The sequence below is a fragment of the Lepus europaeus genome, chromosome 10 (genome assembly GCF_033115175.1).
Source record: "Lepus europaeus isolate LE1 chromosome 10, mLepTim1.pri, whole genome shotgun sequence".
NCBI lineage: Eukaryota > Metazoa > Chordata > Mammalia > Lagomorpha > Leporidae > Lepus > Lepus europaeus.
In genome coordinates, this window is record NC_084836.1 from 53,441,172 (window position 1) to 53,454,836 (window position 13,665).

General features: G+C 47.0%; 1 pseudogene; it reads left to right on the forward strand.

The window, feature by feature from the left end:
• LOC133768035 (ubiquitin-like domain-containing CTD phosphatase 1) overlaps positions 1 to 13,665 on the forward strand; it is a 51,123-nt pseudogene that overhangs the window by 18,742 nt on the left and 18,716 nt on the right.

Here is a 13,665-nt window from a genome sequence, read left to right on the forward strand (position 1 = left end):
GGAGGCTAAGTGGAATATCCACACCGGGCGTGTGGCCAGATCTGCCATGGAATTGCCCAATGCCATAGGCCCCGGCAGGGAAGAATGGGCCCTTATGTGGGTAATGTGAAAGGCAGCGGGCCGATTCCAAATGGCTTGCTGGAGGGTGAGGAAAACATTACTCACAGGGGATGATGTACTAACACTGCCCACGGTTTCTAATATGGAAACCGCATTCACCACATAGTGGGAATCGGAAACAATGTTTACAGGCTCCGGGAAATCTAAAAGTACCTGATTAACTATGAGGAGCTCAGTTATTTGGGGAGAGTCAGTCGCAAACTGAAAGGCTTTCGGCTTGCTCCCGGTAGCAACATAAGCACCGACTCCGGTATTGGAACCGTCGGTGTACACCACTACGGCTTCGGGGAGCGGTTTGGAGGATGTAATTTTGGGGAAAATTACGGGGTGAGACTGTATGAAGGTTAACAGAGGGTCGCGAGGGGTTCTGTTGGTAATTGTAGCGGAAACTGAGCAGGCCAGGATTGACCAAGAATCAGTGCAAGCAGTGAGAACACGCACCTGCTCTGCAGAATATGGCACAACAATAGTAGATGGCTCGCGACCAAAATGCTGGATAGCCTTCTGGTTTGCCATAAGCGCAACGTCCGCCACCATGGAGGGATAATGGGCGAGGGATCTAGTGGGTGACACCGAGGGGTGGATCCAAAGAAGGGGGCCGTCTTGCCAGAGAACGCCCGTGGGCTGTTTGGGCGTGGAGAGGACCCACAGGGTGAGGTCTCCAGACGGGTCCCACCGCTTAAGTGCGGCCTCGCTGAGCGCTTCGTTAACGGCCAGCAATGCTTGTTTTGCTTCAGAAGTAAGTTCTCGTGGAGAAGTGAGACTAGGATCCCCCTTTAGGACGTCAAAAAGAGGCTGCAGGGTGGCGTTGGGGATGCGAAGGAAAGGCCTAATCCAATTGATATCCCCCAGAAGTTTTTGTAAATCGTTGAGCGTGGAAACATTCGGATATTTAATATGCAACTTTACAGGTTTGGTGTGGGTGGGTGTGACCGTGGTTCCAAGGTATGTGACCACGGAGGACACCTGCACCTTTTCAGGGGAGATAGACAATCCTGAGTCTTGCAGCGCTCGTTGCAACCCGCCGTACAGGGCCCGAAGCCTGTCCTTTGTAGGAGCAGCGCATAACAGGTCGTCCATGTAATGGAGACACTTGCAGTCAGGAAACAGGTCTCTAATTGGGTCAAGCACACGAGCAACATAGATTTGGCACATGGTAGGACTGTTTGTCATTCCTTGAGGTAGGACCACCCATTCCCAGCGTTTATCTGGTTCCTGTTGGTTAGTAGTAGGGACAGTAAAGGCAAAACGGGGAGTGTCCTCTTTACATAAAGGAATGGAAAAAAAGCAGTCCTTGAGGTCGATGACAATCACGGGCCAATTTTTTGGGAGTGCAGAAAGTAGCGGAAGGCCTCTCTGCACCGGGCCCATGGGCTGCATTTGCGCATTGACTGCTCTAAGATCGTGTAAAAGTCTCCATTTTCCTGTTCTTTTTCGAATTGCGAAAATAGGCGTGTTCCATGGGGAGGTAGATGGGATCAGATGTCCCGCCTGAGCCTGCTCGTGAACGAGCTTTTTGACTGCCTCCAATTTTTCCTGTGACAGGGGCCACTGCGGAATCCAAACTGGTGTGTCTACCAACCAGGATATTGATAGGGGCTTTATAGATGCAGGAGGCAGCGCAGTGGCCCCTAAGAAAAACCCAAACCATTTCTATTGTGTTTATGTTCGGGCTGGACAGGAGAGGGCGTGCCCTGTAACTGAATGCCGAGGCCTCTTCCCGGGACATACCCCATCTTTTGAAGCATGGAACGCACCGCGGGGGAAGTGGTGGTTAGGGCAACGTCCATTTCCGTTAACACGTCCCGTCCCCAAAGTGAAACCGGAAGGGGCAAAACGAAAGGGGCAAAATGTCCTGAGTGACCCTCGTCGTCCTGCCAGGGTAGAAGGGCCGCGCTTTTCTTTGGAAAGCTGGCGAAGCCAAGCCCCTGTAGGGTCTGTTCAGCGACGTCAGTGGGCCATGTTTTGGGCCAGTCCTTTTCAGCTATAATTGACTTATCGGCCCCCGTATCTAAGAGACCTTTAACACTTTTACCATTAATCCACAGGGTAAGCATGGGGCGTTCGTTCAAAAGCATGTGCAGGCCAGTGAAATTGGTTCCGGAGAACCCGAAACCACTCGTGCCGCGGGCGGGGCCTCTTGCAGGGAATAGGGAGTGAAGACTGGGTAACAACAAAAGTTGAGCTATGCAATCTCCAGTATTAATTAAAACGGTTCCTTGAAATGTTTGTACCATGATTTTTATCTTACCGGTAAAATCAGAGTCTATCACACCGGGAATTACCGTCAGGCCCCGAAGGGCAACAGAAGATCGGCCTAGCAAAAGCCCAACCGAATTCGGTGGCAAGGGGCCTGAGTAATCACTTTCTACCAGCTGAACTCCCATCTCCGGTGTTAGGAGGAGTGGGGAGGCGGCACAGAGGTCCAGGCCTGCGGAGCCACTGGTGGCGCGGCCTGAGGGGGTTGAGGGTATGGCAACAGCGGAGGGGGGGGCACTGAGGTGTAGGCGTTCACCTGGGGGCCCCTCGCCGGAGCGGGGAGCCCCCTCTGGCCGTTTTTTGTCCCCTGTCTGTTACCGGTGAGGGGATTGCCATCGGCATCAAAGGCGGAACGGCAGTCTTCCGCTTTGTGAGGGCCCTTGCGGCACCTGCGGCAGAGCTCTGCACTTGTGGAGTGCGCTGGGGAATGCCCAGATGCAAACGCAGGGCAGTCACGCTTTCTGTGACCAGGTTGGTGGCACTGGAAGCAAAGGCCAGAAGAGATCGTGGGCCGCGGGCGCCCCTGGCTCTGACCTCCTCCCTGTTTTTGTGTGGAGTTATAGGTGGCCAACATGGCGGCAAGGCCTGCGTTAGTAAGCGGGCCGCCGGCGTCCCTACAATACTTCAGCCAAGAATCCACAGATTTGTTTCTATGTTGCCGGAGGATGCCTTTACACTCACTATTAGCCTGCTCATATATGATTTGTTTGATCAATGGTTTTACGTCTGCGTCCGACGGAAATATCCGTGACGCGGCCTCGAGTATCCGAGCTACAAAGTCAGCAAACGGTTCGGTCAGGCCTTGGACAATCTTGGTAAGGTGGCTAGAGGATCCACCCGAAGTGGCCGCCTGTCTCCACGCCCGTCGGGCGCACTCGGAGATTTGTCTGTACACTTGTCTTGGGTATTGTGTTTGATCGGCCTGATGGGGTCCTCGCCCTAATAGCATGTCGGCGTTCCACGCGGGGTTGCCGTCCTCAGCGTTTTCGTCCGCCTGATCGTGGCAACACTCGGCATTCATAGACTGCCATAGAAGAAATGTGCCGGGACTTAAGCAGGCGCGAGCCAACTGAGTCCAGTCACTGGGTGTTAAGACCTCTTGACCGACTGACTCAAGCAGGGAGATAGTAAATGGGGCGGTGGCACCGTAGTCAGAAACTGCCTGCTTGAGGCTTTTTAGGACCGCCATGTCCAACGGTGCGTATCTGACCTCTCGGGTGCCCAGGCCCAAGACCGGGTAAGCATGGGCTGAGCCGGGGGCGTCAGCTTTTAGTTGTTTCCAGGCTTGCCGATGAAATTGCCTCCCTGTTACGGGTGGGGCAGTAGCGACAAGCGGGGCGGCAGGCGGCCACGGCGGTGCGGGTGGAGCTTGGGTTGGCTGCCTAACATCAAAAGTGCTGCCGCCTGGGGGCGCTATGATTTCAGACTGATAATCAAGTGGGTAGCCACCAGGGGGAGCCGCGGGGGCGGCATCAGCGGCTCTCAACCTTCGACGCAACCGCGAATATAAAGGGGGGGGTGATTTATGCGGGCTGTCGCCCTCCCCCTCCGCGTCAGAGGAGGAGGCGCCGGACTCAGAGTCCGGGGCCGCCAGGGAAGTCTGACACCCAATTTCCTTAAACTCTATCAGGTCCTGAGCGCTCTCGGACTTCTGAGAACGGACTTCCTCAAAGGTATCACGAGCGGCTGCGAGCGCCGGGTCGCTCGTCCGAGTCGACCCCTCCTCCCGAAGGCATGCTCGAACCAAGTCCCACAGGGGAATTACCATGGGATTGAGATCAGGTTCTTTAGGGTCCTCGGCCGTGCGCCGGAGGTCCTGTCCAAGTTTCTCCCAACAGCTAAGAGTGATCTGGCCTGTATGAGCGAACCACGGAGCAAAGAAGTCAATGCTCCCGAGGAATTCAGCAATCGTGGATCGAGAGACTTTAATTCCCTTGTTGCGCAGTAGCGCCTTTAACGGGGCAATCAAATTTGACTGGCTCGGGGCATTGCCCATCATGAATAAAAGAGGGAAAACACTTCCTCAACAAAGAGGGAAAACACTTCCTCGAAAATAGGGTGCGTCCACCCCTTACCCGTGAGACCTACCTCGCTCACGGGGCCACGCCGGTAAGACTTACCTCGCTTACCTTCCACGCCGAGAGTCAAGCTCTTTCGTTTCCCCGTACGGGCCACCAGCTGCTCGGCGCCGCTCTCGTCCAGCAAGAAACCGACACCGGGCGTCTCGTAGAAGAGCTCTTTATTACTCAGGGCGCGGGAGATCAGACCTCGATCTCTGGCGGGCAGGAACTACTCGCACATCCGGTGGTCGGGGCATATATACGCAGTACACGTCACGAATCATATGATTACAAGGCTGTGTCAGGATAGGACAGCTCAGGGGTAGCGCGGGAAACTTTGCCGGGGAAGAAGAACCCGGAAGCAGGAAATCAGCGCCATCTTAGCGCTGCGGTTCCTCGGGTTTGGTCCCCTACAGGCAGCAGAGAATCAACTACTTGAGCTAACACCTGTTGTCTCCCGGGACCCAACGTTAGCAAGACGCTGAATCAGAAGTAGAAGTGAGGGCAGGACTTGGTCCCAGGCACTGCAGTGTGCGATGCAGGTGCTTCAAGCCAGGGCTTCACTCTCGGAGTCACAAAGCCGGCCTCTCTCTCTAATCTTAATTCCATTGTTCTTCAACACTTTTAATGTCTGTTGATAACACTTCCATCTAGTCATATTTGATTCCTATTTCTTTTTAACTTCTACTATGGTTGGATTTTCTTTGGAAACTTTTGAAAGCCTGTGTTCTCACAGCCCTCTCTTCCTAAACTCTATTGACAACCCCATTGTCCATGCTAGTCCTTCTCTCTAGCTCTCAAAATCCTGTCCCACCTCTAATGACTCCTACTTGCACTTTATGCATAGGGGATTGTCCCAGTCAGAACTGACATACGGTGCTCGCTGTCCCCATCACTACAGAATAAGGCCGCCCTAGTCAGAGGGTCTGATCCTCCAAAGTCAGCCAGGAGCTTCTCCCAGGTCTCCCACGTGAGTGCAAAGGCTCATCTTCCACTAATTTTTCAAGGCCATTAGCAGGGAGCTGAATTGGAAGTAAAGCAGTTGGGGCTCAGACATGTACTCATATGGGATGCTGGGGTCCTAGGCAGCAGCTTAACTCGCTATGCCACAATGCCAGCCCCAGAGTATCTTGACTCTGAGTCAGTTGGATGATTTTGAGTGAAAAAAAGTCGTCACACCCTACAATACTGACATGCAGTTCAGCCAGGCCAGGGAGACTCAGATTTTGAAGACTTGCAAGGCTGTTTCTGAGGCTATTGTTTTGCATATATTGGTGACACTTTCATTTTTTAAAATGTCACTGCTTAGTTTTCTCCTAATTTATACTCAATTAAAGTTACTTTTTTTCTTTTTCTTTTTTTTTTTTTTTTGTATTCTTACTTGAGAGGCAAAGAGACAAAGACAGGGGCCAGTGCTGTGGCGTAGCGGGTGAAAGCCACCACCTGCATCTCATATGGGCGCTGGTTCATATTCTGGCTGCTCCTCTTCTGATCCAGCTCTCTGCTATGGCCTGGGAAAGCAGCGGAAGATGGCCCAAGTCCTTGGGCCCCTGCATCTGCATGGGAGACCTGGTGGAACAGGCACTCAAACCCAGGCACTCCCATGTGGGACACCAGCATCACCACTGGTAGTTTAAACACTAGGCCAAATGCCCACCCATTGAGCCAGTTTCTTTTTAATCTGTTTAGAAATCCAAATACACTCAAGGTGATATTATACAAAGAGTGACAACAGCGATTAGTTGACTAGTTCTTTCTGATTTATAAGCACTGCTAAAATATGCATTCCCATTATAAATTAAAGATGTTTAACCACTCTTGCATGCTCTGGGTTGAATCCCCAGTCACTTGCATTTTTTCTTCCCTTGGACACTTGTTAGATGCAGGGACAGGAAAAATAAGAAGAGACATTTCTAAGTAATTTTTGTTAAATCCTGAGTTTAAGAAATGGTTAATTTTAAATTTGTCGATAATCTAGGGATTTACCTTTTTGTTAAACATAAAAAACTGCAAGCTTTTGATAATTGAGTTTAAATTCAATTCTAGCCTGGAAAAATCTGAAATTGTTAAGTAAGCTTCCAGCTCACAGATCATTTCCCAAGTATTTCTTAGATTCACAGGAAATAAAAAAATTTAAAATGGCTGTTTCTAATATAGGATATCATATTAAGAAGTAAAATATAGAATAATCCAATGATGTCTATATTTATAAAAAGTTGTTATTGCGAGAAGGATTAACTAGATGAGGATGTTTTCACTCATCTATTCAATATATACTGTGAATTCTGTTAAGTATCATTCAGGTTTGCCTTTGAAAATATAAATAATAAGTAAGGATTTGCTGCCAAAGCATCCAATAGTTTATTTGGTATCCTGGTGACCTCAATCCCAACATATGAAAACATGTTCCTTCGTGAATGCGATTTCTCCCCTGGGGTGTCACCTGCGAAGGCTTTGCCTGGGACTCAGGATCATGAGATGAGCAGCCATTGCTAAGCAACACTGGAAACGCATATGAAAAATTCACAACTTGGGGAGAAACCAGTTACTATTTTCTTCTTCTTTTCTTTCTTTCTTTCTTTTTTTTTTTTTTTTTTTGCTTAAATCTCCAAAATAAACTTTCTGAATATGATTTTCATTTGCTTCTCTTAAAGATATATTACCATCAACACTAAACAAGTTTTTTTTTTATTTTTTGACAGGCAGAGTGGATAGTGAGAGAGAGAGACAGAGAAAGGTCTTCCTTTGCCGTTGGTTCACCCTCCAATGGCCGCCGCAGCTGGCGCGCTGCGGCCAGCGCACTGCGCTGATCCTAAGGCAGGAGCCAGGTGCTTCTCCTGGTCTTCCATGGGGTGCAGGACCCAAGCACTTGGGCCATCCTCCACTGCCTTCCCGGGCCACAGTAGAGAGCTGGACTGGAAGAGGGGCAACCGGGACAGAATCCGGTGCCCCAACTGGGACTAGAAACCGGTGTGCCGGCACCGCAAGGCGGATGATTAGCCTAGTGAGCCGCGGCGCTGGCCACAAGGTTCTTCATGTTTCATTTTTCACAGAGCTTCTAGCTAATGTCGTCCATCTCCAGCCTCATTTAATCTTCTCCACAACACAAGACAGGTTCAGCTACAAGTCCCATTTTACAGATGCAGAATATGAGGCTCAGAGTTACGGGGCTTGCCCAAGTTCACATACCTAAGTAGTGACAGGACCAAACGTGTATTTAAGCCCAAGAACCCATATGCCTCAAGGCTAGCTGTTCTACTCAATCTTGGAACTAGGATAACTGAACACCTCATTAGATTCTCCTAAGTTCCTTAAAAGTTTGTGGAGGGGTTGTTTTAACTTAAGAATTTATAAAAATAAAAGAGACAAATGAGAAAATCTGTACTTGCATTTGAAGATGAAATTGTCTGTTATTTTGACTTTATTAAAATGTGTAAGTATACCTACATACACAAACATATTCTATAGTAAAATTTGAACATCCCCAATCTGAAAATATAAAGTGCAAAATTCTCAAAAGTTTGAATATTTTTGAATGTGTACCTGAGGCTGCAACTGGAAAGTTCCACACCTGATCTATGTGACAGGTATACTGAAAAAATACTGTATACAAAATACTGGGGCCAACACCGTGGGGCAGTATGTTAATCATCCACCTGTGGCACCAGCATCCCATATGGGTGCCAGTTCTAGTCAAGCTGCTCCTCTTCTGATCCAGCTCTCTGCTATGGCCTGGGAAAGTAGGAGAAGATGGCCCAAGTGCTTGGGCCCCTGCACCCTTGTGGGAGACCCAGAAGAAGCCTCTGGCTTCCTGGCTTCGGATCAGCTCAGCTCTGGCTGTTGCAGCCATTTGGGAAGCGAATCAGTGGAAGGAAGACCTCTTTCTCTGTCTCTTCCTCTCATTGTAACTCTAGCTGTCAAATAAATAAATGAAATCTTAAAACAAAATGCCTTAAGGCTATGTGGATAAGGTGTATATGTAACACAATTAATTTTGTGTTTATATTTGGCTATTATAACCAAGATTCTCACCAAATAATTGAAAATATCTCCAAATCTTAAAAAAAAATCCCAAATCCAAAACATTTCTGGACTCAAGCATTAGGGGTAAGGGATACAAAACCTGTATGTATTTACATATATGTATATAACACTGTATATTCATGCTATAAGCTCAGGATTTTAGTTGAACATTGTTATTTGTGTTTGTCCTTGGGGAAATTGCTTACAATTTCCAACCAATCTCATTTTGTTCATATGTACTGGAGATAATAATGGGGTTTGTTCATTGGATTGTTATTGTGGCAATTAAATGAGATAATTCTCTGAAGTATGATAAAATTAAAAATAATTCGCCAGTTGGCACCAGAGTTATGCTGAGAGCTAGAGACCTGCTAGTACAGGAAGATAATAGACTGAGCTGCTCAGAGTGGAATCAGGGTAAGAAATGGAATAACATGAGGAAATAATGGAAATGATCAATTTCTTTGTACAAGAAATAAACAGGGCTTTGAGGAAAGCAGAGAGAGAGAAAGAGTGGAAAAGAAAAATGAACAGAGTCCTGTAGCCTCAGGAGAGGCAATTCCCAAGGACAAGGAGCCGAAAGAATTTGACAAAGGATATCAGCATCCACTGCCCACTAATGTTGGGTGTTCTGGTTCTTTGTGATGGAAACCTACTGGATTAGTCCATTTTGTGTTGCTATAAAATTTGTGAAATTGACTACTTTATCAGTAAAGAATTTTACCTGGTTTGTGTTACTAGCAGCTGGAGGGTCCAAACAACGTGGCAGTGGTGTCCTGGTGAGGGGCCCTGGCTGCATCACAACATAATGGGGAAACAGCACGGGACGTGGCCATGTGCAGAAGGGCCAAGCACATGCGTGGACTCACTTTATATGACAGCCGACTCTGGAGACGACTCACTGCCTCCCCCAGACCAGCAGTGCTCCTTTCTGAGGACAGGGCTCCCACAACTCACCTCTTAAACTTCCTACTGCCTCAGCATCAACACACCAGGGACCAAGCTTCTAGTTTTGTATGAACCTTAATGGACAAACCATGTCCAAACCACTGCACCCTCTCTGTTGCCACAGACCTTCAGAAAGATCTGGTGTACACATGAATGCTTCAAGAGAGGGGCTATGTGCCCCCATCTGGGTTGTGCAGAGCAAACAGAAGGCACCAGTTACAGAAGATAAAGTATGGGTGAGAGGGAGAACCAGTCCGAAATTTGAAGGCAGAAGGGACCCATAGGATGTCAGTCTCCAGAAATTCCTAGAAATCTAAGGAGGGACCTCAGAATTTCCTCGTGAAGTAGAGTAGAGGTGTCAACCCATTCCAATGGAATTTCAAGCAGTAGCTAATATCTGGATGGCTCACCTATGTGAGTTTTGAATAACATAAACTTCCTGATCCTTTATCTTACCTTTGGCAGGACACAGATGAAGAAATGAAAAATACTGTTCCAGGTCATGGGAAATATTACAAAGTAAATAAATAATGGAATGGTATGGGTTGAGTCCTTCAGAACAGGTGAGGTGGCTAGTGGTGAAGGAAACTAGTTAAGTCAGGAAATCAGGAGGGTCCTCTTGAGCAGGTGCTGTTCTACCAGGGGCCAAGAGGCAGGAAGGAGCTTGTCCTGGGGAACTCCCAAGGTGTTCTCTCCAAGAGGACAGCAAGCACTGAGGCCATGAGCAGGAAGAGCAAGACCAGTGGGCTTGACTGCAATAGGACAAGGAGGATGCATCGGTTTCCCAGGCTTTGCCATGGCAAAGTACCATAGGCTATGCGGCTTCAAGTTAGAGAAATGTGTCTCACAGTTCTGCAGGCTCAAAAGCTGAAACTGAGTTGTCAGCAGGGTTGGCTCCTTCTGAGAGCTGCGAGCTAGAATTCCTTCCAGTCCTTTCTCCCAGCTGCTGGGAGTTTGCCTGCCTCCACATTCCTTAGTGTGGAGACTGTTCACCCTAATCCTCTACCCTCACGTCTCTTCATGTAGTCTCCCTCCGGGCCTTCTGCCATTCTGTCACCCCCCTGGTTCTGAAGACACTGGGTTAGGGCCTACTCTGATGACCTGGGGTGAATTTGATTATCTCTGTAAAGACTTTATTTCCAAGTTAGGTCACAGTCTATGGGAGATTCAGAGCTCAGCACACCTTTGTGGGGGACCATAGTGCAACTCGTAACAGTAGGCTACGGAAAGGACTTTGGATTTTATTCTAAGCATCCATATACAATCCCTGGCAGAGTGCCTGGCATTGGGCAAGCCGTGAATGTTAGCAAACATCAATACTGTACTGAGGATTCTTAAGAAACGCAAAACGTTACCAGGAGGGTCTTTTACAAAGTGAAATCACAGTGTGTGACTTCAGCCCTGGCTGAAATCTCTCCAACGGGCTCCCTTTGCACTCTAAGAAAATTATTCTGTGTCTACAGGGCCTACAAATGCCACAGGGTCTGAGTCGTCTGGATCTCACATTGTTTCCTTCCATCCCTCTGTTCCGCCCACTCCACCCATAATGCTCTCCAAGCACTCCAAGCTTGCCCGCTGCCCACTCTGAGCCTCTTCCTATTTGTTGCTTCTGCTTGGAAGGCTGGCTCCCCAGTGTTGAACAGGCTTGCCCTGGAATCCCTCGCCACAGAGCCCTTATCTTAGAGCCCTACAATACTGCTCTCAGCATTCTATCTCCTCCTCTCCTGGACTTTTCCCCACAGCTTTTACAACTGCAGTTATGTGTCACTTAATGACTGGGCCTGGGATATGTTCTGAGAGATGTGTCATTAGGTTTCATCATTGTATGAACAGTACAGAGTGTATTTATGCAAACCCAGGTGGTGTAGCCTCCCACACACCTAAGCTACCTGGGTTAGTCTATTGCTTCTAGGTACAAGCCTGCAGGGTTTCTCATTGAATACCATCCGTAACTGAATACCATCCGCAACTGTAACACAATGATACATACTTGTATAAAAATAGAAAAGGTAGAGTAAAACATACATGATGATTTTATGGGACCGCAATCCTCTATGAGGTCTGTTGTTGACTGAAACATTGTTACAGAGTACATGCCTGCACTTACTTAAAGCCCCTCCCCCCATATATATTACGCCTTTTCTTGCCACCACAATGTCAGCTCTGTGAGGACAAGGAGATGCATGTCCAATGGTACACACACACACTCACACACACACATCCTGCCGCCCCTGGAATGGGTCATAAGTGGATGGTGTCCCTATTCCCATTTTAAATGCAGTCCTCTCTCTTATTTTGGGCCTTCAATCCACAAATTTCCCTTCACTTCTTTGTTGTCCTTATGATGCGTCCCCAGCCCCTGTAAACGTGTCTATGTTGCTGATAGAATGCTCAGAGATACACATTTAGAACTTTTCATCTCAGGAACAGGAGTTCCACAGCTAAGTTCCTGTTTTAGTTTGTATTCTTCATCTCACTTGCTGCTGTATCAGTCTGGGTTATACAGGGTGGGAGTCGAGAGGCGTTTCAAATGGGTTTCACATGGGTTCTGGGTCCCTGCAGCCTCCCTCTCCCGCTACTGCAGGGCTCAAAAGGCTTCCTGGGCTCCAGAAAAAGGAGCAGGAGGAATTTCAAACATTTCCTCTAACAAGCAGAAGTCAATTAAACAGTAACCGCATAGCAAACGACAGTATGACTGCACCACAAACGTGCCTTCAGATACACTCGGAGCCACATGAGAATGTTAATCAAATTGCTTTAAAATCCCATCATCTTGTGTTGCTTTGTGTTAGAATCTCCAAGATCCTAATGCAAATTGATTATTTTATGAAGCCACTTTAAAAGCAAATCACTTTTGACTACTTCCAAAATTCAAATCAGTCTTTAATGGAAGAAAATCTGCCATTAATACTGTTCAAATAATGTGCTGTAAATTGTTAACCTAATTTCAAAAAGAGGATCCAAGAATATTTTAGGACAGGCACCATCTCTGAAATAAACGAATAGCTTCCCAAATGCAACTACTTAATTACATGCACAAATTTTGCCAAGATTTCTAAAATTCAGGCACATTTTGTAATAAACCTATACAAATTTAGTCTTGTGCTGTATTAACTCTTCCAATAAACATCTCAGCTAATTAAAAATGATTCATTACAACACTTACAAATTATCTATGAGGGAACTATATATTCTCCAGGGAAAGAATATATAATTTGGAAATGTGTGATGCTCATTATACATTTTAAGCTATGCATTTTATTTTATTTTATTTTTTTAAAGATTTATTTTATTTATTTGAAAGGCAGAGATACCCACTATACCACAACACTGGCCCCCTTAAGCTATATATTTTAAACTATAGTTGTTATAACCATTCATTTACTATTCTATAATTTCATTAATTCTTTTGGAGTTCTTTAAATAGGGGCCTACCTTGAAAGGGTATTTATTCAAATGATATCCTTGATCACTTGCCATTATAATTCATAAAGCTATTAAGAAGAAGAAAAAGGGGAGAACAAAGTAAGAAAGAGGAAGAGAGGAAGGAGGGAGAAAGGGAAAGAATAAAAGATGAAGGGAATGAGGGAGAGGGGCAGGGAGGGAGGGCAGAAGGTAGAGAATAAACAGAAGGCAGGAAATAAACATTTCTATGAGATTTAAAGACTTCTAAATTGCACCCAACAGTCCAGGCACTTCAAGTAGTATTTGCTATGGTTTCAGTGTGACCATGAATGTGTTCACAGATGGCAAACCTAGTCCCCAATACAACAGTGTTAACAGGTGAGACATTTACAAGACGATCAGGTGAGGGGGCTCTGCCCTAGTGCATGCATTAAGGCCTAGTTATGGGAGGAGTGGGTCAGTTATAAAAGGGGCGGGTTCTCTCTCGCATCCTCTCTCTCTCTCCCTCTCTCTCCCTCTCTCTCTGTGATGACCTCTGCCTTGTGATGACACAGCAAGAAGACCCTCCCCAGAGGCAGCCCACTGGCTTTGAACTTCCCAAGCAAACTTCAGTGGTTTATAACTGAGCCAATCTGTGTGATTCTGGTGTTGCCACAGAAAACGGGCTAAGTCAGCATCCACTCCACAACTTTATGAAATCAGAAGCCTTCATCAGTCCATTAGAATTTCATTCCCAGACTGGATTGCCAATAGAATGAGATGTATGACGCTTCTGAGCTGTTAACATGTTTGAAACTTGAATAGTAGCCAATTCACCCCATTCACTGGCCAGTTCCTTCAAGCAAGCACT